This window comes from Mauremys reevesii, linkage group 14 (assembly GCF_016161935.1).
Source record: "Mauremys reevesii isolate NIE-2019 linkage group 14, ASM1616193v1, whole genome shotgun sequence".
In the NCBI taxonomy this organism is placed as follows: Eukaryota; Metazoa; Chordata; order Testudines; family Geoemydidae; genus Mauremys; species Mauremys reevesii.
Genome location: NC_052636.1, coordinates 9266347 through 9279268, shown reverse-complemented (window position 1 = coordinate 9279268; position 12922 = coordinate 9266347). Strand labels below are relative to the sequence as shown.

The 12922-nt window shown below is 49.4% G+C and overlaps 1 pseudogene; it reads left to right on the top strand.

The window, feature by feature from the left end:
• The first annotated feature begins 831 nt into the window (after positions 1-831).
• LOC120381796 overlaps positions 832-12922 on the top strand; it is a 305764-nt pseudogene continuing 293673 nt past the window's right edge.

Sequence of the window (12922 nt, the reverse complement as noted above, 5' to 3'; positions counted from 1 at the left end):
ACAGGTAGGGAATTGGGATTCCCTCAAACTGTCTGTGATTTCAGGAAACATTTGGGATTCCCTACAAAGATCCTATGAGCCCTCCAAGTTCAGGATTGTTCCCTGCAGATGTGACTCATGGCTTCCCACCTATGCTCTGACAAGTGGCAGCAGGTCCCTGCCCAATGTAGCTTTCACCTGAGTGTTCTGGTGAAAATCAGCACCTGATAGGTTTGATCTCTCCCACACACATTTTGGTTTGTTCATCCCTTTTTCCATTCCTCTCTCTCAGAGATTTCCTTTCTCTCCGGTGCAGGTAGTAACCTATGTCTGCATTGGCTCAGTCTCCCATCAGGTGATGGGATGGTGAGTGAGAATGAGGAGCAGAAACCCCAGCAGGAAGATGCTGAGCAAGTAGAACCACATGGAACGTTGTCAGGAAGATCCAAAGGGAATGTTTCCGGGAGTTGTGCACTCCCAGAAAAAGAAACAGCCTGTGAGACTCAGCAGAGGTCAGAAGAAAACTTAAGTACCCACTCAGACCTTATTCCACACGAGAGAATCAACTTGGAACAGACATGCTACACATGCCATGAGTGTGGGAAAAGCTTCAATGGGAGCTCAGACTTTGTCACTCATCAGAGAATGCACAGAGGAGAGAGACCCTACATGTGCTCCGAGTGCGGGAAATGTTTCAATCAAAGCTCTGCCCTTATCACACATCGGAGAATCCACACAGGTGAGAAACCTTATGGATGTTCTGAGTGTGGGAAACACTTCCTTGATAGTTCAACCCTCATCTCACATCAGCGAATTCACACAGGAGAGAGACCCTACACGTGCTCTGAGTGCGGGAAAAGCTTTAGTCGGCGCTCACACCTTATCACACATCTTAGAATCCACACAGGAGAGATGCCCTACACGTGCTCTGAGTGCGGGAAATGCTTCACTGATAGTTCAGCCCTCATATCACATCAGAGAATCCACACAGGGGAGATGCCCTATACATGCTCCGAGTGCGGGAAACGCTTCAATTGGAGCTCACACCTTATCACACACAGGAGAATCCACACAGGAGAGAAACCCTACACGTGCTCTGAGTGCGGGAAAAGCTTCAGTTGGAGCTCACACCTTATCAGGCATCAGAAAATCCACGTAAGAGAGAACTGTAATAAATGCCTTGACTAGGGCTGAGCAAAGATATATATATATATATATATATATATATATATATTTTTTTTTAAATCACATTTGCTAATTCCCCCATAGTGATGTTTGCACCATCTTCACCGTAGTAGCTCAGCTCTCCCAGATGAGTTGCCTGCTTCTGCCTTTTCCAACTCACCCTTCTTTGGGGTCAGTCCTGTGATCTTTTCTGTTGAGCCGTAGGAGTGTATGTCATAGAACCATAGAATATCAGGGTTGGAAGGGACCACAGTCCATTCCCCTGCTGAAAGCAGGACCAACCCCAACTAAATCAACCCAGCCAGGCTTTGTCAAGCCAGGCCTTAAAAATCTCTCAGGATGGAGATTCCACCACCTCCCTAGGTAACCCATTCCAGTGCTTCACCACCACCTTAGCAAAATTAGTTTCCTAATATCCAACCTAGATGGCTCCCACTGCAACTTGAGACCATTGCTCCTTGTTCTGTCATCTGCTACCACTGAAAACAGCCAAGCTCCATCAGCTCCAGGTGGGAGAGAGGTTTGATTCCCAACAAGCTACACTGAGGCAAAAACTACCTGTGCCTGACATCCACTAGGGCTGTACATGGTGTTGGCTGCTCAAGTTAGTGATCTTGGTGTAAAAAGACAATTATAGTTGTAGAGCAGATGCAGTCCAGGTGCAGTGGCTGCCATTAGGTTTCCCCTTGTCCTGACCTAAACTGCATCACTTTTCCTAGTCTAAACAAACCCTGAGCATCACGGTTATACTGTTCCCCCTTTTCACAGCAATTGTTAGTCATCGAGTTCCCCCTTTGGGAACAAATTGTTTCATTTCCCCGTTGCTCTGATGTTGGTTCAGGTTGTGCTGGGGAGCAGATATTTTTACTACCATTTTCCTCACTTAAACTATATTGAACTATAACAAAGAGCAGGAACAGGGCAGGGATAGGGGGAAATGTCATTTCACCCTCTGTAACAATAGGAGATAGGGTAAGTCAGAGGGATTCGCTTATTCCCAGTCACCATCCCAGTCCCCCTGTTGTGCAGTTGGTTAGGTCAATCTTTTTTCTAAAGGGCTGGGAAGATGATACCCTAGTAAATGACTTGGAACTAAGCAAAATACCCATGCATTGGGCTCCCAAAGCCGTTGTGGCCCAGGCCCTATCGCTCCTGAAGATATCTCCTTCCTAATCAGGTGCATGTTGCCTATTTGGGAAATGCAATCCCTTTCTAGGTAGAGATGGGGAAAAATGGAGGTGACATTTCTGTTCAGCTCACCCCTGGGAGATGCTGCAAATGTGTAGAAATTGAAACCCATGTTGAATGTGATAGAGCTGCAGAAAGATACCTATTTTTAATAGAGACCTGACATTTGGTATCTTACAGGGATTCTAAGCCGCACCTGAATTTAGTTCCTAATTTAAATCTGTGCCACCAGATTAAAGAAATAAAAGGGCACAGTAGGGGGAGTTGTACCTCACTGTCGCTACTGATCTGTTGTGTGGTTGGTGAAGAATTCTACGCCAGAGAAGTGTAAAATTACTCCAAGTAAGGTCAAAGATTTGACGAGCTCAGGTAGAAATTGCAGGTAGTGGTGATTGATTTTCACCCCAGATATGGAAGCTGTGGTGTTTTTAGAATCCTGCTCCCTAGTTAAGTGGCATTGATCACTATCCTAAAGGACGCCATGATTAAACTGGGCACAACTGTCTTTTACCATCTGACTCCAAAGTTAGATGAAGCACAGAGAGAAACAGCTGATTCCTTCAGAGCCATTCCATGCCTATGGGTCCCAATCTGGCTGCCTTGTTGGACAAGGAGCACTTCCTTGCTGGCCAAACAATGGTAGCCAATGAGGGAATGTATCAGATGCGAAGTTCAGACTGCAGGATACTTGAATGCTGAGTCCAGAGTCTGTGGTTTGGTCTCTTAGGGCAGGTCTATGCTACCCACCGGATCAGCGGGTAGCAATCGATCTATTGGGGTGTTGATTTATCGCATCTAGTCTAGACATGATAAATCAATCCCTGAGCGCTCTCCTGTCGACTCTGGTACTCCAGCACCGCGAGAGGCACAAGCGGAGTAGACGGGAGCAGCAGCAGTCGACTCAGCGCTGTGAAGATGCCGAGGTAAGTCGACCTAATACGTCGACTTCAGCTCTGCTATTCCCGTAGCTGAAGTTTGTGTATCTTAGATCAATCCCCCCTCCTAGTGTAGACCTGTCGTTAGTTTTTCTCTTGAGTCTAATGCATTTGTATCACCTCTCTGCCTCCTGCTTCTCTGAAAGGTTAGAAAGTGTGAAAATAGAGCACAGGTGGTTCTACTTCCTCAGCATCTTCCTGCTGGGGTTTCCCCTCCTCATTCTCACTCATGGTCCCATCACCCGATGAGACATAGGTCACGCCCTGCACTTGAGAGAGAGGAAATCTGTGCCAGTACCTGGTTCCTAAACTGCAGCTACAGTTCCTACTCTGGGCGAATCCAAAGCCCGAGAGGTGCAGAGATCCAACCCCTTATTATCTTAGAAACATTTTGTTCCCCTTTCTATTTTTTTGTCTGTTTCTTTTTATGAAGTTAGAGAACTCCCAGTCTTTCTATTTGATAGCCTTAAAACCCTGCCCTATGGAATGACAGAACGCATGCTCCTCACCTGTGCAAGCATTGCAAGGAATTGAGTGGTCAGATACATATTGTTCAGCGAGAGCTGTTTGAATTCTTTTACTAATGTGTCTCTTAAGGTCTGTATGTATTTTGGGGCGAGAGGGCAAGGAGAAGTATTAGCTACAGAATAGTTTTCTCCTTAGTTTTCACTAATTAGCTTTGAGGTTGTGGGCTAAATGTCAGCAATGATTTGGTTTCGGTATTGAAATATTCAGCTGGGTAAATCTGGGTTGCACTGCCTGGGTCAAAATCTCTGATTGGGGTTTCGGCATCACTAAATGTGCACCTGCCTTCTTGGGTTGCTCTTTTAGGATTTATAGGGGTTGGTTTTTCTGCTGTATTAATCTGATGGTTGGACTAAATTGATGACTTGATTCCAGCGCAATATCCTTGTTAACTCATTGATTTCCTGATTTGACCTGAACTTTATCACTGTGTTGCTTAACCCTTAGCTGAGTGGTGTCTATAGTCATTTAGCCTTAGGCCTTGTCTACACTACAAGACTATTTCGAATCTACTTAAGTCGAATTTGTGGATTCGACCTTATGAAGTCAAATTTGTGTATCCACACTAAATACAGTAATTCGAATTTCTGAGTCCACATTAACGGGGCCGGCATCGACTTTGGAAGCGGTGCACTGTGGGAAGCTATCCCACAGTTCCCGCAGTCCCTGCTGCCCATTGGAATGCTGGGTAGAGCCCCCAATGCCTGCTGGGGGGAGAAATGTGTCGAGGGTGGTTTTGGGTAACTGTCGTCATTGAACCGTCAATCACGCCATCCCTCCCTCCCTCCCTTAAAGCGCCTGCGGGCAATCTCTTCGTGCACTGTTCTGGTCAGTGATAGCGCGGACACCACATCACTGCAAGCATGGAGCCCGCTGCTATCATCGCCGTTTTCTCCTCCTCGCACTTTATCGTCCACCTCTTCCACAGTCAGCTGCTGAGAAATTGGGCTACTTTTCAGTGGTGCTGCAAGCACTGGGGGACCATAGGGGACGTTTTACCAACATGAATGTCGGGTGGCCGGGCAAGGTTCGTCATGCGTGTGTTCTCAGGAACTGTGGGCTGCGCATACGCCTGCAGGAAGATAGTTTCTTCCCGGACCACGAAATAAGTGTTGGGGATGTGCAGACGCCTATAGTCATCCTAGGTGACCCAGCCTGCCCGCTAATGCACTTGCTCATGAAGCCCTATACAGGCGCCTGGGACAGCGACAAGGAACTCTTCTAATCCCAGCGAGCAGCGTGACCTGTGGCTGGTCAGTTTTTTTACAGAGAAGCTGAACGTGCCCCTGTTTCTTTACCCAGTTACTGTTGACTCTCCTCTTCGGTTACATACCCCGTTCACCCCGTTTCCCCCATTTCCAACACACGTGTAAAAATAAAATACATGTCACACTGTTACTTAAGAGAGGTTTCTTTATTCATGACTTTTCGTTAAAGGCTTGACACTGGGACGCAGACTGTGTTGGGTAGGGTGTGCGCTGATGTAAAGACCGCCTGTAAACTCAAGAAATGACAGGCTCCTGCTCCTACAGCGGTCCGCAGTGCCGGAATGCTGCTTTCAATGGAGCCTGCCATCCCTCTTTTTCGAATTCTGTGTACGGGGGGATATGTGACCTTGTGGCGGAGGAGGACGGATACAGATTCCTCTGCTGCGTGACTCTGCGGTCCAGGACAAGGACCGCTGTCTAAGATCTGTAACCGCCCTCCCCCGCTACAAAGTCACATCCCCACCGCCCACTCAGATCCTGGAAACCACCTCCCATACCGACCATGGTGCCTACAGACTGCACCGTGTGTGTGACCCGCTGCTGATCCTTCCCCCGTGTCTGTACCGTGTGAAAGGTGCCTGTCCTATGCAATTAACAACCCCCTTTCCCCCGCCCCCCATTGAAACACAGTCTTCTGTGAAAAAAAAATCAGAAACATTAATTAACAGCAAAGTATTTTTATTACTTAAGTAGACAGTTAGGTGATGGGACTGGGATTGGGACTTGTGTGAGTCAGGAAGGGAAGGACTTCTGAAAATGTAGGGTATGGGAGCTTTTGGGTACTTGAGCACTCTGCTGGGGTGCACTGACAGTATTGATGGCCCCGGGCGCCCCTCCTCCTGGTTATTTTGGGTGAGGGGGGTATGTGACTTTGTGGCGGGGGAGGGCGGTTGAAGATACACTGCAGGGGGGCTCTGTCCTCCTGCGGTCCTGCAGAACATCCACAAGGCGCCAGAGCGTGTCCGTTTGCTCCCTCACTAGTCCAAGCAGCGTTTGAGTCGCCTGCTTGTGTTCCTCACGCCACCTCTCCTCCCGTTCGCTGTGTGATCGCTGGTACTGAGAGACGGTCTCCCTCCACTGGCTCTGCTGGTCCGCCTTGGCTAGGTAGCAGCCCATACGTTCATCGACTATCTTGTCCCTTGTCTTTTTCTTTCTCCACCTAATCTTTGCCAGCCTCTGCGAGGTGGATGCTGTGGCAGGTCTGGAGACAGTGGAAGCTGTGAGATGGGAAACAGTGAGTGAATTCCTTGCAAAGATACATTTTTGTGAACAAATAACTGAGTCTAGGCTGTCTCTGTGAATTCTGTGTTGAGACCCCTGTGCCTGGTGGGGCACAAATCATTTTCCCGATGAATGCTGGGTAAATGTCGCGATTCAATCTTTCCTCCGGGAAAGCAACGGCAGACAATCTTGTCGAGCCCCTTTTCCCGGAATTGCCCTTGCACACGCCATAGCGTGGCAACCATGGACCCTGTTTTGCCTTTTGTGTATGTCACCGTATGTGTACTAGATGCCGCTGACACAGGCGGGCCAGCAGCGCTACACAGCAGCATGCTTTTGCATGACAGCAGGGATGGTTACCAGGCATACTGCACCGTCTACCATACCATGAATTGGTAAGAAGACGGTAATAAGATGCTCATGGTTACCTGTCCTTTTGCACTGCACCATGTGGTGCTGTCATAAGTCCCCCTGGCCAATCAGCCAGGGGCGCAAAAGCCAAAATTGGGAATGACTCCCTGAGTCAATCCCTCCTTTTTCGTATCTAAAAATAGAATCAGTCCTGCCTAGAATATGGGAAAGTGTACTAGAGAACCTCTGTATCATAGAACCAGAGAGCACAGCTGCTCTGTGTCCGATAATACATAAATTTTGAGCTGAATGCTATTCACAGTGGGTGATCCTGAAACAACCCCACCTGCTCATTCCGGCCTTCCCGCAGCCTTCCTGGGCTACCATACCATTGTCCCACCACTTGTGTGATTAAGTCATAAAGAGTGCAGAAATAAGACACAGGGACTTGTTTGTGAGAAATGAGTGGAAGGAAGCCTCCAGCTGCAATGATAGTCCAGGCAGGACATTAATTACTGTGGATGAAGGAGACCATCATCCTGCTGCTAGTCCAGGGGCAATTGAATCTTTTCTTTACACATGAAGGGTGGGGGCTGATGAAGCTCAGCCCCCTGTTGCTATGATGACGGTTACCAGCCATACTGCACCATCTACCATGAAAAATTAGGGCCAGGCGCCCTTGATCGACCTGACCGATGCTAGTACGCATGGTTACCAGTCCTTTTGCACTGCCCCATGTGCCAATGGGCTGAGGATGACGATGGATATCAGTCGTACTGCACCGTCAGCCACCCATGGCGGGGGGGGGAGTGAGGATGTCGTTCAGTGCTGCAGCATCGCATGTATCTGCAGCATTCATTACGGATACGGTGACATCTAACAGAGTCAACACAGGACCGTTTCCCCTTTCACTTCTGGGTGTGTGGGGGGTGTGTGCGTAAATTGCCGAGCTATGCCCTGAGCCACCGCGGACACTGTGTTAGACCCTAGAAGCATTTGGAGCTCAGCCAAGAATGCAAATGCTTAGCGGAGACAGCAGGAACTGTGGGATACCTTGCGTCCTCATTCCCCCCTCCCTCCATGAGCGTCCATGATATTCTTTGGCTTTCCGTTACGCTCGTCACGCAGCTGCGTGCTGAGTCTCTGCTATGCCGTCTGTCTGGAGATTTTTTAAACATACTTTGGACCAGGCGTAAAATTACAGTAATTACCCTAAATAGATGCAGGAGTCTCCGAGCGAGATCACCCTGAGGACGGTCACTGAAGGAGATAGAGAGCGCATGCTGCGTGAAAGCTACCACGAACCAGGGCCCGATGCAGCCGTGCTCGGGGAGGCAGTGCTCCATGAGTAATTAATGAAAGCCTCGCGCGGAAAAGTGTGCTACCACGGAGCACCCAATAAGGCAGCTCTCCCCAGGAACCTCCTGCTGATGCTTTTCGAGTAACCCCAGGAGAGCTTCGTGGAGATCTCCCTGGAGGATTTCTGTTCTATCCCCATATATAGAGAGACCTCCTTTTCACACACTTAAGATTCCTGTTACATTAATAATAAAAGTTAACATGGTTAAAGCACTTACCGACTGCTCCTTCCCCTGATTCAGGATCCGGGTTCATGGCCGGGGAGGGTTGGTAGGGGATCTCCGTGACGGGGACGAAGAGATCCTGGCTCTCCGGGAAACCAGCGTTGTAAGCGCTGTCACCTGCCTCGTCCTCCACAAACCCTTCCTCATCTTCCCCGTCCGCGAACATCACCGAGGAACTGTCCGTCGACACTGTCCCATCGTCAGAGTCCATGGTCACTGGTGGGGCAGTGGTGGCAGGCTCCGTAGCGTCCGTTTGCCGCTTTGATTTTCCGGTAGCCTTGTCTGGGGTCCTTGATTTTCAAGCGGCGCTGCGTTGCATCCCGCCTGTATCCTCTGTCTCTCATGGCTTTGGAGACCTTCTCGTAGGTCTTCGCATTCCCTGTTTTGGAGCGCAGCTCCGAAAGCACAGACTCCTCGCCCCACACACCGATCAGATCCAAGAGTTCCCAGTCAGTCTAGGCTGGGTCCCTCTTTCTATTCAGAGATTACATGAACTCCTCGGCTGGAGAGCTCTGCAGCGTTGCAGATGCTGCGGAGCTCACCCCGATGTCCAGCCAGGACGTCAGATTCAAAGTGCCCAGACAGGAAAATGAATTCAAATTTTCCCGGGTCATTTCCTGTGTGGCTGGTCAGAGAATCAAAGCTCGGACTGCTGTCCAGAGCGTCAACAGAGTGGTGCACTGTGGGATAGCTCCCGGAGCTACTAAGTTCGATTAGCATCCACACCTAGCCTAATTCGAGCTAGCCATGTCGAATTTAGCGTTACTCCACCTGCCGGGGTGGAGTACCAAATTCGAACTAAAGAGCCCTCTAGTTCGAATTAAATGGCTTCCTGGTGTGGACGGTTGAGCGTTTAGTTCGAATTAACGCTGCTAAATTCGAATTAAAGTCCTAGTGTAGACCAGGCCTTAGTGACGTGCACTCTTGGATTTATTTGTTCATGTTAATAAAATAAGTAACTGGGAAATTGAGTCATTTCTTTCAATAAGCAACCGGGGCTGGAACTTTTCTTTGTGTATTTCCCTTTAATTCACTCTCCATTTTCTTCATTTCACACTGTTCTAAGTTAAGGAACGTGGAGCAACGAAAACTGACACAAACCTGTTGCTGCCCCATTCTGTGCCCATCCAGCAGGAGCAGAGAACAAACCCCTCCTGGAGCCGGGATTGTCACACTGGACTGGAAATACAGACACGTGTTCCCAAGCTTTGCTGTCCTTCTCCAATCATGGCATAAGGGTGACACCTACACCTGCTTGTAATCACGCCTGGCAGGAAGGAGATCCCTATGTGCATTGCCTTGGGAGCAGGGGGATCTGGGAGACACTGGGGGCTATTTACCCAGAGCTCAGGAGCAATCTGCTCTGGGGTGATGCAGTAGAAAAGAGCTGGGTGCTGCTTTCCTCACTTATTTCTCCTTATCCCCGTTCAATCTCTCCTCTTTCCCTTTCTTCCTCCTCCCCCACCCTCTGGCAGGGAGACTTGGTCACTTCCCTGCTCCCAGGGGCGCTCAGTCTCCCGTAGCTGGATTGGCCCCTGTGAGCGCTAATAGGAGCGAGAGCCTGGGTGCGGGTCAGTCCCTGCAGCGGCTCTGGGACACACAGGGGCAGGAGGAGGAGCAGAGATGGGGCTAGTTCCCACCTCAGACAGTCTCTGGCCCGGTGAGTGTGGCAGCTGCAGCCTGGGTTGGGCTTGAAGGAGCCAGGAAGGGGCTGGAGCAGTGGGGGGCTGGTAGGAAGGAAGCAGGAAAAACAAGGAAAAGAGCCGTGGGGCAGCTCCTGGTGGCCAGGCTTTGGAAGGTACCAGACACTGCTGGTGCTGCTGCCTCCAGTGTGCGCTGGGAGCCGGGGCTGAGCTCCGGGCTGCTGCTGCGGCGCCAGAGGGGCTGCTCCAAGGACAGACTTTCACTGAAGCACTTTCTGTGCCCATCCGAGATGGGGAATTTCTCCAGCTGGACCCAGTCCCAGGCTCTGCTGCCCCTGGGCAGGGGCTGCAAGGGCCAGAGGGACCCCAGGGGCAGCCCTGAGTGGGCAGAAGAGAGACTCCACACACAGGTCCCAGAAGCTGAGGGTCTCGCAGCCCCTGGGGATCTGCTCTTGGGTGGGGTCTGGACAGTGATGGAGCCCCTGCCTCATGCTGCCTCAGGTGCAGTGTGAGAAACTGCTGTGTGTAGGAATTTGCTACTTATGGTGCATTGAGCATGCTCAGTAAATCTGCTGAAGCCACTTCCCTTCACCCTGCCCTTTCTCAGAATCAGATTCTGCAGATTGCTATTTACAGGGTGTCATAAATGTATCGCTACGGGTAGCATAAAATACCCTGTAAAGGGTTAAAAAGCTCAGATAACCTGGTTGGCACAGGACCAAAAGGACCAATAAGAGAAGAAAATACTTTCAAATCTGTGGGGGAAGGTTTTTGGTTTTTTGTTCCTTTGTTCTCTCTGGGTCAGTGAGGAGCCAGGGCATGGAAAATACATCTCCCTAAGCACATGGCATAGAAAAACCTTAGAGTTCTGTCCATAGGCAGGTCCTTGCATAGCTTGCTGAGTCACAAGGCGTATCTGCCTTTTCTCTGTGGGTCGATTGTAGAGCTGATGGTCCGTAATGGGCCATCAAGCAGGCTAGGCAGAACTGACACCAAATTGTCTGGCTGGGGTGTTCCCCGGATGCAGAGCACAAGTTTGAAATACAGGCAGCATAGAGCCAATATTCATAACGTCAACTTCAAAAATGATACACATCTAGAGATGGCATCATTATAATCAGCCAATCAGAACCTCTCCATAGATCCCTTACACGACAACCTTTCTACAATATTGGCTGCAAATATAGAACAGTGGTCGCAATGGTGATCTATACAGGTACAGATTATGTCAATAACGTCACAGGAGGTGACATGGCATCAGTGAGACTGATACTGGAATAGGCTCTAGTTTTGGTGTCCTCATTTGAAAAAGATGTTGTGAAACTGGAGCTGGGGCAGCAAAGAGCCACCAAATGTCCTGAGGGCTGGAGAAAAATGCCTTCTAGGGAGCTATTGAAAGAGCTCAACCTGTCCAGCTTATCAAAAGAAGATTGAAAGGTGACTTCATTGAAGTGTTGAAGTGCCTTAATGGAAAGAAAAGATTGGATATTAAAGGGCTCTTTAATCTAGCAGAGAAAAGCATAACAAGACCCAATGTCTGGAAGGTGAAAAGAGACAAATTCATATTACAACTAAGGCACAAAGATTCAACAGCGAGGATGATTGACCACAGGAACAAGCTACCAAGGAAAGTGGTGGATTCTCCATCTCCTGATGTCATTTCATGAAGACTAGATGCCTTTCTGGAATGTGTTTGCCCCAAAAGTAGCTATTGTGTCATACAGGAGGCCTGTGATATGCAGGGGGTCAGATTAGATGCTCTAATGGTCTCTTCTGGCCATAAAGTCGACTCATTTCTGAAAAACTGAGTGTAGCATTCGGAGCAGCGTCTGATGTTTCCCTGTCTAGCCAGCTTGCTGCCTAGAACGAACGCTCCTCGAGTGGGGTGATCCTCAGGGAGTAGCTCAAACCTGCAAAGTGCCTGGCCAGGGGCAGGACATTAGCCCAGCAAGGGAGGGGTGTGGCAGTGACATCACAAAGGCCTTTGACAGGACCTCAGCCTATTGGTCCAAGGTGGTGGGGAGGTGGTGACCTCACAGAGAGATGCTGACATCAGCCAGGCAGGACAGGGGCGAGGGGCCAGGGAAACCTCAGAGACCCCTGTGGCTTTGCTTCAGCAAGTCTCCTTCTCCAGGTCTCTCTTTGAGGACTGAGAGAGTATTCGGGTTCACGGACGTGAGCGCCAGAAGGAACCTCTTTCGAGTTTTCTCCTTCCCTTTTAGCGATTTTACTAGAAAACAGCCGTCCCTGTTTAGAAGGTAAGAGCCTCCTGGAGGTTTGAAACCTGTTCAGTCTGATCCATCTGGTGAGAGTTGAATTCTAGGCATGGAAAACACGAGCTTAAGGAGGCAGAATTTTATTGCGCACCTGGGATTTTGTCCCTCAGAATCACTGTGGACATTAGGGTTTGTCCTTTTTGTTTCCCCTTCTCCTCCATCCCTCCCTCCTTTCTCTTCATTTCTTGCTTCTTTTTTCCTTTCTCCTGTTCCCCTCCCAACACCAGGAGGTAGGGGTGTGTGTGTGTGTGTGTGTTGCGGGGGAGTGCTCTGCAGCTCCCACTGTGGGAGGTCCACCCAAAAATGTGGGGCTGAAATAGTGCTCGGGCAGTGATCCCCACTAGTGACCTGGGCCATCCTTTGGGCTCTCTGGTGAGAACCCTCAGCCTCCCGTCCTCAGTCTCTACCCTTGATTGGCTGAGCAGGGGGTTATTGACAGGGAGGAGACTCAGGTCCTTGTTGGTCTCTTTTAATACCAAGGAAATAAGTCAGAACCAGTTCTATGTTTGATGAATGTTGCTGCTTCTCGGCATTAATGGTCTCTGAGCAGTTCATGATTCTCTCTAACATTGCAGTTCTCCTCAAATACTTGCTGAATAATTCCTGTGCACTGTTGTTGTTCTGGAGCTCATCTGAGAGCACTTTATTCAGGTCATTCAATGTCTGAAATTCAAGATCTGATGGTTAGTTTGAAAATCAGGGCTCTTGGGTCCTATTCCCAACTCTGCCACTGACTGGCCGTGTGACCTAAGACAAGTCAATTCTCCT